Below are 10,056 nucleotides of genomic sequence, written 5' to 3' on the forward strand. Positions count from 1 at the left end.
AAGGCTCCTTAATTACTCAGATGCGTTTAGCCACCCGTAAGTAACATTCGCACCAGTTTCTAGAATTTCTAAAACTCGGTTACCCTGGACGCTGTGGCCCATCGCATTTTTGGCTACATGGCGCCAAAATACATGCGCTTTCGAGAAGCTTGCAGGCAAACCAACCTCTCCAGAGGACGTAACTCGTCGAAATAGCCTAAATTTGTTGGGCCATAGCCGAGGGTAACCGCGTTTTCGATTTCTTAAAATTATATCGATATTACTTACGGTGGGCTACATGGCTCTTAAGAATTAGGGTGCCTAAAAATACTAGTTAAAAACTTAACTATACCATTAGTTAACCGTTCTGCTAGTTACCACACCTTAGCTGTATTCTATGTACTGTACCGCTAACAACGCTATGCCGCAAAAAGTGTTCCTCCAATTCGGTAGACTATTTTTAAAAAAATTGAGTAAATTCTTAGGTTAAACACTGTATGTACATCCCCTGCCGACAGGCAGGCGGAAGACTACAGTTGGGCGGAACACACCCTGATTCGGTACCCGTTTAAACCCACAGGAAGCAGTTCACGAATGTAGAAGGCGCAACGACGACAATAGAGTCAACCACAAGGCTTGTCTGCGTTCGTACTTACGTACTGCATAATTAGCCAACAACCACGCGATAATCGACAGCATAATGCGCGGTTTCATGAGAAAGGCGCGTGAAATTTTTCACTCAGAACTGGTCTTGGATGAATACGTTACAGTGCTACAGCTGCTCGCATAATTTTTAGGTTACCTCGAAGCTTACACAACGCAACGAACGCTGCACGCTCGCGTTTTCGTCGCCTTGTTCACACGCGTGAGCGCGGTCAGCAGTTTTTTCTGCTGCCTGCGGCTGCCCTCAATAACTTCACGTAGTTTCTTTCGACACCGCGGAGCTTCCAGTGAGACACACAAGATGCAGCGGACAGGCTCTGTTCAGATGTGGGGGCGTGGGGGGGGGGGGGGGGGGCAGAGGCGGTCGCCATTTGCATGTTGCCGCCGTGACCAGACTTTCGATTTCCGGCCTAGCTTCCAGTTTTTGGAAGTGCCGCCCCTGATTGGTCGTTTTTTTTTGTTTGTAGAGACGCCACACGGCAGTTTATTTTTCGCAGGCGCTTTGAACGTGGAAACGCTTCATGCCTTTCATTTGTTTTGTTTTGTTTTTTTCAGCAACGCAGCCTCCTTTCCGCGTTTAAAAAACGTCGGTAATGTTCGCGAGGAATAAGTCTTGCCTAATGGGATATTTCCGTATAATGCCGCTCTAACCTTAGCATAACGGACAGATATTTTCGTTTACAAAAAACAATGAAACTCTTCTTTTTTATCTTTTCAGCTGCCCAAGCACTACTGTGCATATAGTTTCTTAAAATTATTCCTGAGTGTCCCGTCACAACCTTCCATGTTGAATCGACTCTGCTTCTTGGCTGCGAATAGCTAGCGGCCTGCTCGATCGCACCAAACGTCCTGGCTGTTGACTGCACAGAAAGGCTTTGTCTTTTCTGTGGACGCAGCGGGGGACATGGTAGCCTTCCGCTGTTTTTACGTTTGCAAATACATCTAATCCTTGCCCCTGCGTCCACTACGTTCCTGTTAAATCTGAGCAAGTCCAGTTTTATACTTTCCCTTCTTCCCAAGGACCGCCGATGAGGTTACCCGGCCTTCTTAAAAGCTTTAACTTGTAGATAGATCTAAAATTTCGTCTATCTCTTATTACTCGGTACAAGAAACTTTAGACCCTCTACACCATTTTTCCACAAATTGGCAAAAATCTGCATAAAAGAAATAACCTGCATCGTTACCCGGTCAAAAAATCCTTCAAAGTTCCATCAAGGATTCTTGACTGTCATTCAAGATTTCTTGAATGCACCTCTACATGCTCATGCGTTATTCTGAATGTCCTGAGGGAGTCTGCATTGGAAGCTCTGACGGTACCGGTGCGGCCCTGAACGTGCTGAAGGAATCTCCATTGGCAGCCCTGACTCTATTGGCGCGACTCTGACGGTCCTGCAGAAATCTGGCATCACTCTGAACGTTCTGAAGGAATCTTCATTGGCAGCCCTGGCTGAACCGGCGTGACTCTGGCGGTCCAACAGGAATCTGAGTGCAGCTGCTCTGTCTGATGGAGCCTTTCTGACGGCCCTCTTTGGGCTCCGTCTGCAGGCTGGGTCGCTTTAGGCACGAAAATAATACTGCTAACATCGAAGATTAATTGCACGAATACCAGTCTGTATAGCATATATCTTGTAGTACCAGCACGACTGCTCACAAATGGCAGAAAGCAAGCCAGCTGCATGCATATGCGCGCGCACGCAGCTATACGATCGCGATCGGTAAGCGTTCTATATATTACGCACATAAGTTGCACGATCACGGACGTTTGTTTCTAGCACTCATTAAGAATGAACGAGCTTCCGATAGGGCATCGGTCCTGCATACGAACGGAACCACTCGTGATGGAGCACATTTTGCACTCGGTAATTGCAGCGGTTTTTCGATCCAATTCGTTTCGTCTGCTCGCTCGCCTGCAACAAAACAGTGCGCCTTGGACACTGCGGTAACTGTTGTCTCGTTGTAAGTGCAACGGTGATATACCTTGCTCGACCGCGCGTGTCATGCAAGCCCAGGTAATCATTCGATCGCTTCAGCTGAAGCATACGCCTGCGTTTTGCATGCAGCAAATGAAACCGCCCTTTGACGGAAACCCGGTTTCGGCGGATTCCTTATTCATGGCTGCATGTCGTACTCGCCTCGAAGCGCCTTCGATGCGCTCGCAAGTGTAAGGGTCTCGCCGCACATTATGCGAGCCCGGAATTGTCTGCGCCGTCCGGAATCGTCTGCGCCGTAATGCGCATTACGGCGCAGGCGATTCCGGGCTCGCATAATGTGCGGCGAGACCCTTAAACTTGCGAGCGCATCAAAGGCGCTTCGAGGCGAGTACGACATGCAGCCATACAGATTAAGCTAATCGTGAATGACGGCCGAAGGCGCGTTGACGAAAAGATTAAAATTGCATGCCATGTGACGGTTATCTAGTGAGATGTAACTCAAGATCACAGCAACAAATGCCCCTCAAAGGAGGCCCTAGCTCTATCGACCACAAATTGCCATGGCGCTGGATTTGTAAATAATCCGGCCCCTGCACTTAATTTCTAGTTCTTCGCATGTATGTGTCACATGTAGGGAATAGGGATTACCAGCGCGTCATAACAACCGGCCGGCACCATCGGCTGGACACCATTTCAGGCCCACTTAATTGCCCTAGCATGTTTCAGTTAATTGCATATGTGTATATAGCTCCAGGGTATACATTCACAGCAGTAATACAGATTTTGCTTCTGTAGACAGTTTTGAGTTTTCCACACTCACAAATATGATTTATTACACATTCTGGATCACAACATCAAAGCAGATCGGGAAGCAATAAATGGGAAAATGAGCATCTTAGAATTGAAAATGCATATGTGAGCAAATTATGATGACAATGCATTCATTATAATTAAATAAAACAGCAAACATCTCAAACACACGACAAAACAAGGAGAAAGCATAATCAGCTTATGAGGATGCAAGGTAAGGTGTATAATATTCTTGTATCATATAAATGCAATCACTGGATTTCATGTTATATAGCCTATGGGCCGAACAAAGTGGTCACTTACATTATTTGGACTACACACTTTCAAGTGAAAAACTGGCCTTATTAAACAGTTCATATAAGCGGAAGCTACTACAATTGTTTGGACTGATCCAGACTCCCACCAATTGCTAGGTGCAATCCATAGTAGGCTTTTAGTACAGATGAATAAAAAGACTGTCGGGCATTACAGACATGCTTGTGTTTGCAGTGATGTTATGAATAGACACAATGTAGTGAAATAGTGCAATCATTAATGGGAAAGGAGACTGGATGCTCAGGCAAACAAAAAAAGAGCATGAGGCCATGTGCCATTATTGATTTTCTTCACAATACTGAGACCAATCACTGGACTCAATGTAGGCCGGGCAAGAAAATGGTTTTCCACCACACACTTATATCCAAATAAGAAACAGTGCAGCACGTGTTTTCCCCAAAAGAACATGTATTCAAGAGTTCCATCCCACGCAGCTGATGGTCACAGTCTTCCGGGACAAACTGGCTGGTTTATTGGTTTATTGGGGTTTAACGTCCTAAAACGACTGAGGCTATGAGGGACGCCGTAGTGAAGGGCTCCGGAAATTTCGACCACCTGGGGTTCTTCAACGTGCACTGACATCGCACAGTACACGGGCCTCTAGAATTTCGCCTCCATCGAAATTCAGCCGCCGCAGCCGGGATCGAACCCGCGTCTTTCGGGCCAGCAGCCGAGTGCCGTAACAACTGTGCCACCGCGGCGGGGCGGGACAAACTGGCATTGTGTCTGTAAACTTCATGCCTCAAGACAAAAGTAGTGCCGCTATAAACCACAAACATTTAGAATGGCTGTGGTATTCAAAACATAATGAAGGGGACTGATGACAATGTGCCTACAGATGCTTCAACAATGCCAGGGTCTACAGCATGCATACCCTCTCCTCGCTTTTGGTAATATTCAAGTGCTCTGGAACATTCCCTGTGTAGCATGGGTGAGGCGACCAGTGAGTTTCACTTGTTCCATTATGTGAAGAAACATCCTGCAGGAAAATGGTTCACTGATACAACACAAAGTGACACAAGGTATGATGAGGTTTACAGGGCTGGCAGAGTGTTAATTTTATGGCCATGGTATTCAGAAGTTGGTTGGCAGCCTAAACGAGGGCTTGAATAATGCAGAAAATATGTGGGAAAATGAAGAAATGTGGTTACCTTTGGATTGTGCTGAATAGGAGCATTACACAGCCATGCAGGCTGTTTTTACATTTTTGTACTGTTTACTTTCTAGACATATATCTCACAAATTCCTCTTTAATGCATTTGTGTAAATATTTGGCATTTCAGTTCTTATGAAATGACCTTTTGTCGCACTCTAAAGAAGCAGCACAATCATTAACTGTGATGAGTTTTGTGGCCATAAATTTTAAAATAGCCTCTAAGGTGGCTTGGTGGTTGCGGTGTTTGGCGACTGACCCAAAAGATGTGACTTTGATCCTGGCCGTGGCAGTCACATTTTGATCGAGGTGAAATGCTGTGCGATGTCAGTGTACGTTAAAGAACACCAGGTGGTCAAAATTATATGGAGCCCTTTACTATAGCTATGTCATTCCTCATAGCCTGAGTCCTCTTGGGATGTTAAACCCCATAAAACCATAAAACTAATTTGAAAAAAATAAACACACTAATGAGGTATCGAAAGGTAAACAAAAATAATATTACACTGAAACCACCTTCACTACTGTATCAGTCCCTTTCCTTTTGATTAGGCACATCACACAAGTACGAGACATTATTCACATTAAAGAAAACACATTGCAGGGCCACATCATCAAAACGATACAAACAATTATTCTGAACACCTGGTGGATGTTGACACCGCTTAATGTGTGGCATATCAAACACAAGTGGCGAGGTAATCAATCTTTGAGAGTGCAAATATATACAGTTTGTGATTACATAAATTCCAAGTACATAACAATAAGAACCATCCACCTTTTTTACATAGCAAGAACATGTCTTCTTTGGTGTTAAATAATCTGAACTGTGTACAATAATGCCACCGATTTGCGCGCGAAAATACTTGGACATCTCAGGAATGCAGCCAAAGCGTGAATTTAAAACAGTTCTCAGATGTTCAGAACAACCTGAAATAGGTTGTGGCATGCCAAGAGGACATATTTGGTGGCTCTTTTTGTACTGAGCAGTAATATCTTTCTTGGCACCAGCCAAATGAGCTGGAAGTTGCAAGTGCCTGCCCAAACTCCGATAGGTTTGTTGCATAATGCACCGTTCAGCAATCTGCATGGGAACAAGCTTTGCTGCTGACACAAGCCGCAGTGCATGGCCAATCCCATCTTCAAAAGGAAATGTGGACATTCCCCACAATGGGCCAAACATACGTGTAGCTTTGGAAAGGTGAAGCAGTTGATGAACATTGAAAGTCATCACTGCATTGCCATAGAGCCTAGCTACCTGTTCAACGAATGACAACAGCAACCTTTCAGCTACACAGATGTCGCTTTCAGTTACAGTGTCTTTTAACAACAAAAACACTGCCTTTACAAGGAGTGCAAAGTGTACCAAGTATGGCCGAGGCAGGAGATCGGATAAACATGGAATACTATAAAACAAAAGCCAGTAACGCCATTCAGTTGCTTTCCAGTAAGCACGCTCCGAGAGGGGTCGCCCAATCCTCGAGAAGGTGATGGGAGATCTTATTAATCGCAATCTGGAATCTAACAGCCTGACATGCCGGCCGACATAGAATGCAGAGCCTGTTAGCGACAGCCATAGGTCAACAAGTTGTTTCGTCACACCCTCGAGGATGCAATGCATGTAGTCCGGAGGTAGGCCCCACAAAAGGTCAAGGCCCTTCAGTTTTAACAACGAAGGTGGCCCCTTAAAACCTTCGACTGCTACTTGCTGTTCCCCTGCTTGTCGCATCGCTTCCAGGACACGCCCATGGGTCCGTTCACAGGCTAGCTGGCCGTGGTACAGGTATTTGACCGTGCCTGTAAAAATTGCATGTAGGCTTCAATTCCTTTCATTAATAATCTGACCCACAAAATTCAGCCTAAACCTTCCAAATGCAACACTGCACCTAAAGCTTGCAGCACTTTGTGTATTATATAGAAAGACATGCTCAATTTATATTTTTAGCTGCACAAGAAATTTCGAGTAATTAAGGAGCTTAGCTTTTCCAGAACATAGAAATATGCATTTTATGACATTTAAAACATTGCTCATGTGATTAACAATAAACCTCATGCATCTGTTACAGAGCAATAAGTAGGCACTGTACACAGGACCTAAAATGAATGCCTAGCTGCTTGGTATAAGTGTTTTGCTTTTGCTTACCATTAAATCCACACTTTCATAATACCACTATGACACCTAATTGTCAGTTAGTCAGTATTGCTGCGGACCCATTAAGAAATGAACCCCCTTTGAAAGTGTGAATTAAACTTACCATCAACACATGTACCTTCCTCAAGGCACCAGCTGCACCCGTAATGCCCATTAAACTGCTTAATGTTGAGGACAGATGCTCTTGCTGGCGAGTCCACACAACACATAACCGCATGTACAGATGACTTCACAATTGTTCCAGCATGGGACCAAACAACTGTCCCAATACTGTTGACCTCGTCAACAAACCTGCGCATAAAAATATGCATAGGTGGGTGGTCCTTTGCAAACCACAGCCCTGATAGTGCAACATTTTTCCACCGGAGTTCTACGGGCAGTTCGTTTACCATGACCTGAATAGGCCAGATGGAACTCTTGGACGACTCGAACACAGGCGCCCCGTCAGTGTTAAAAGTCAGTGTGATGTCACTCCATGACATGTTGAGTTGTCGCCGAATGCTTCTGTATAGGTCACCATCAGTGACATCTTTGTGGGTTCCTGGCTCACGAATCGCTGTCGAAAGCTTCTCCAGATTTTGAAACAGGACGGAGCTGTAATGCCTGATCAAATTTGTTAGTTGCTGTTTGAGGTCAAACATGACGAAAAAACTTCCCATTGCTATCAAATTTTTCACACTCTTCTGCCTGTTGCAGCTGTTACATGTTATTTCACTTTTGGCAGGGACTTCATGAGTAATGCCAAGATATTCATAACAATGCCAGCAGAACAGATGCAGCCTCAGTGCTTGTTTTTGGTCCTTCCAGACCTTCCTTAGTAGATATGTAGTTGGTGGCACAACCACTTCTCCAAAGAGGGCGTTGAGAAGGACAAGGAGGCCCCTAACCTGTGACCAAGTGAGCCCTGCTGTCACGATGTACGCTAAGATTAACAGCAGTGCTTATGCTTTTGTTGTGGACTGATGTGGCAGCTTTTCCTGAGAAAGTTTCCCAAGGTAGGCCTCGAAGTCGTCAGAGAAGTCTGGGTTGTCAGTTTCATTTCCCTCGACATCATCACAGTTTTCTCCCATGTCTTCATTTACGGTGTATTCCACACATTCTTTGTCTGAAGTGTCCGTGCTGTAGCCTGTCTGACAGTCCTGGCCACCATCACTGGCAAAGGCAGCACTTTCATCTTCATATGTAAGAGGATCTGCAGCATCATTTGGGGCTGTCCCTGGGCTGATATGAGTCAAGCCTGTACTTGGGCCTTCACCGCCACCAACACTCGGAGATTCACTCGCACTGCCTTCACGCTGGCTTGAACCTCCAGCTGCCTGGTTCTGATTGTCCTGCAAATGAAAATAAACATCATGTGGCTTGCAATAAATATGAACAATTTGAATTTGTGCGTGCATAGATTATCCAACTTTTTATCCTTCACCAACTGCATTTTGCCCAATAAAGAAAGTTCCCAATGGTTGAAGTATGTGTAGCCATGCTGACAATAACAATACATGCTCCTTATGAAAAACATGAGATTTTAGCCAGCTGTATACAACTTGAAAATGGTGCTGTCCATAGGGAATGCACTCGAAGAAAGAAAGGCAGAAGAGTGCAAAAAAAGAGATCAGGAAAACGTGAAAAAAAAGCCGTCAGCTGCAGTCACAGAATTACGTGTAATCATTCAAGTGGTGAGAAAGAAACGATTCTGAAGTCTATCAAGAAAGCCAAAAGGACAAACATACTGATAAAATGTTTCAGTTACTACTAGGATACAGTAAACTGTAAACACTGAAATGTCAGTGGACTAACGCAATTATTACAATGGGGTCTATGAGTCAAGGAACAGGGAGTAGCCAAATGGCAGAGATGCTAAAATTTCTGTCATTGTTTACTGCCTCCCATTTGGTACCATACTACTCTGCACCTGTTAACTATTACCAGACATGCAATGTGAAATGAATATTGAGTACATGAACGTACATTTACATAATATTTTCTCAACATTTGTTCACAGGCACTCAACTGCCTGTATCAAATGTGCCGGCAAAGTGAGTTTGAATGCCTTGTGACCGCAAGCAAGCTGGTGATGCTGATTAAGCACAAGTGTATGCCGCTTCAGTACACATTCCCTAGGAAATCACTTTTCCATGCGCACTCATGGCCGAATTAGTAAATTGCAGTGATGCAAATGCGTGCAAATGATGCAAACTTCTTGCTGAAAACTCATAAGTACAGGGACTCCAGAACTATTTTTTGAGTGTGGGGCAAGACCTCGTTTGTTTTATTTGATTATTTGTTTCATTTAGATATTTATACATTTGACCCTGCATATATTTATTTCACATTGTTCAGACTTATTTGTTAATGCATATAAAACCTACATTAAAATAGGCAGCTTAAGATCCACACAAAGAGTGATCAACCATGTTAAAAATGGTACATTTTCTGTACGCTACTGAAATGAAAGTTTTATGATCCAGTGGTCAATGAAGCCAACAAGCTCAGCTTCACTGCGCTTTATATTAATAAGCCCTGGAATGTAAGCATTTGTCAGAGACCTGACCAGGCTTGCAACTTAGGATACAACAGGGGCCTGTGGAAAAATGTTGGGAGGAAGGAAGGGGGGAGAACGCCCCCTTCCCCTTTTTCTCCTCCCTTCATTCCGGAGGCCTTGCATAAGCACTTCATTGCACCACATGTGCACCTACCTGAACAATAGCTGAAGTCCTGGCTCTCTTGTTTACATTGGACACAGTTTGCCTAGGAACTTGAACGCTTGTTCCCTGCTCGAGGTAACGCCTGTAGCGCTGTCGTGGCTTTCCTGACATCGCGATATCAGTTGAAGCCACCACGGAACGCCAGCCCTTGAAGCTAGCGTTTTGCGCGCTTTTATCTCAGGTGAAGTCTCACTATCCAGAGAAAGAGAAAAGGAAATCCAGAACGCCTGAGTGGACAAGGATATGGATTTGGCTGTGCGGTAGACGCGAGCTGGTCCACAGCTAGGGTGGCTAGACTAGCCTACCACAGTTCCACAGCTCGTGGCGTATACCGAGACGAGATATGCAAGA

The 10,056-nt window shown here is 44.7% G+C and overlaps 1 pseudogene; it reads right to left on the reverse strand.

The window, feature by feature from the left end:
- Positions 1 to 5,380: 5,380 nt before the first annotated feature.
- Positions 5,381 to 9,816, reverse strand: LOC149355725 (uncharacterized; annotated as a pseudogene).
- Between the last annotated feature and the right edge of the window lie 240 nt (positions 9,817 to 10,056).

Source organism: Amblyomma mixtum, chromosome 3, assembly GCF_055824585.1.
Source record: "Amblyomma mixtum isolate Tamu chromosome 3, ASM5582458v1, whole genome shotgun sequence".
NCBI lineage: Eukaryota > Metazoa > Arthropoda > Arachnida > Ixodida > Ixodidae > Amblyomma > Amblyomma mixtum.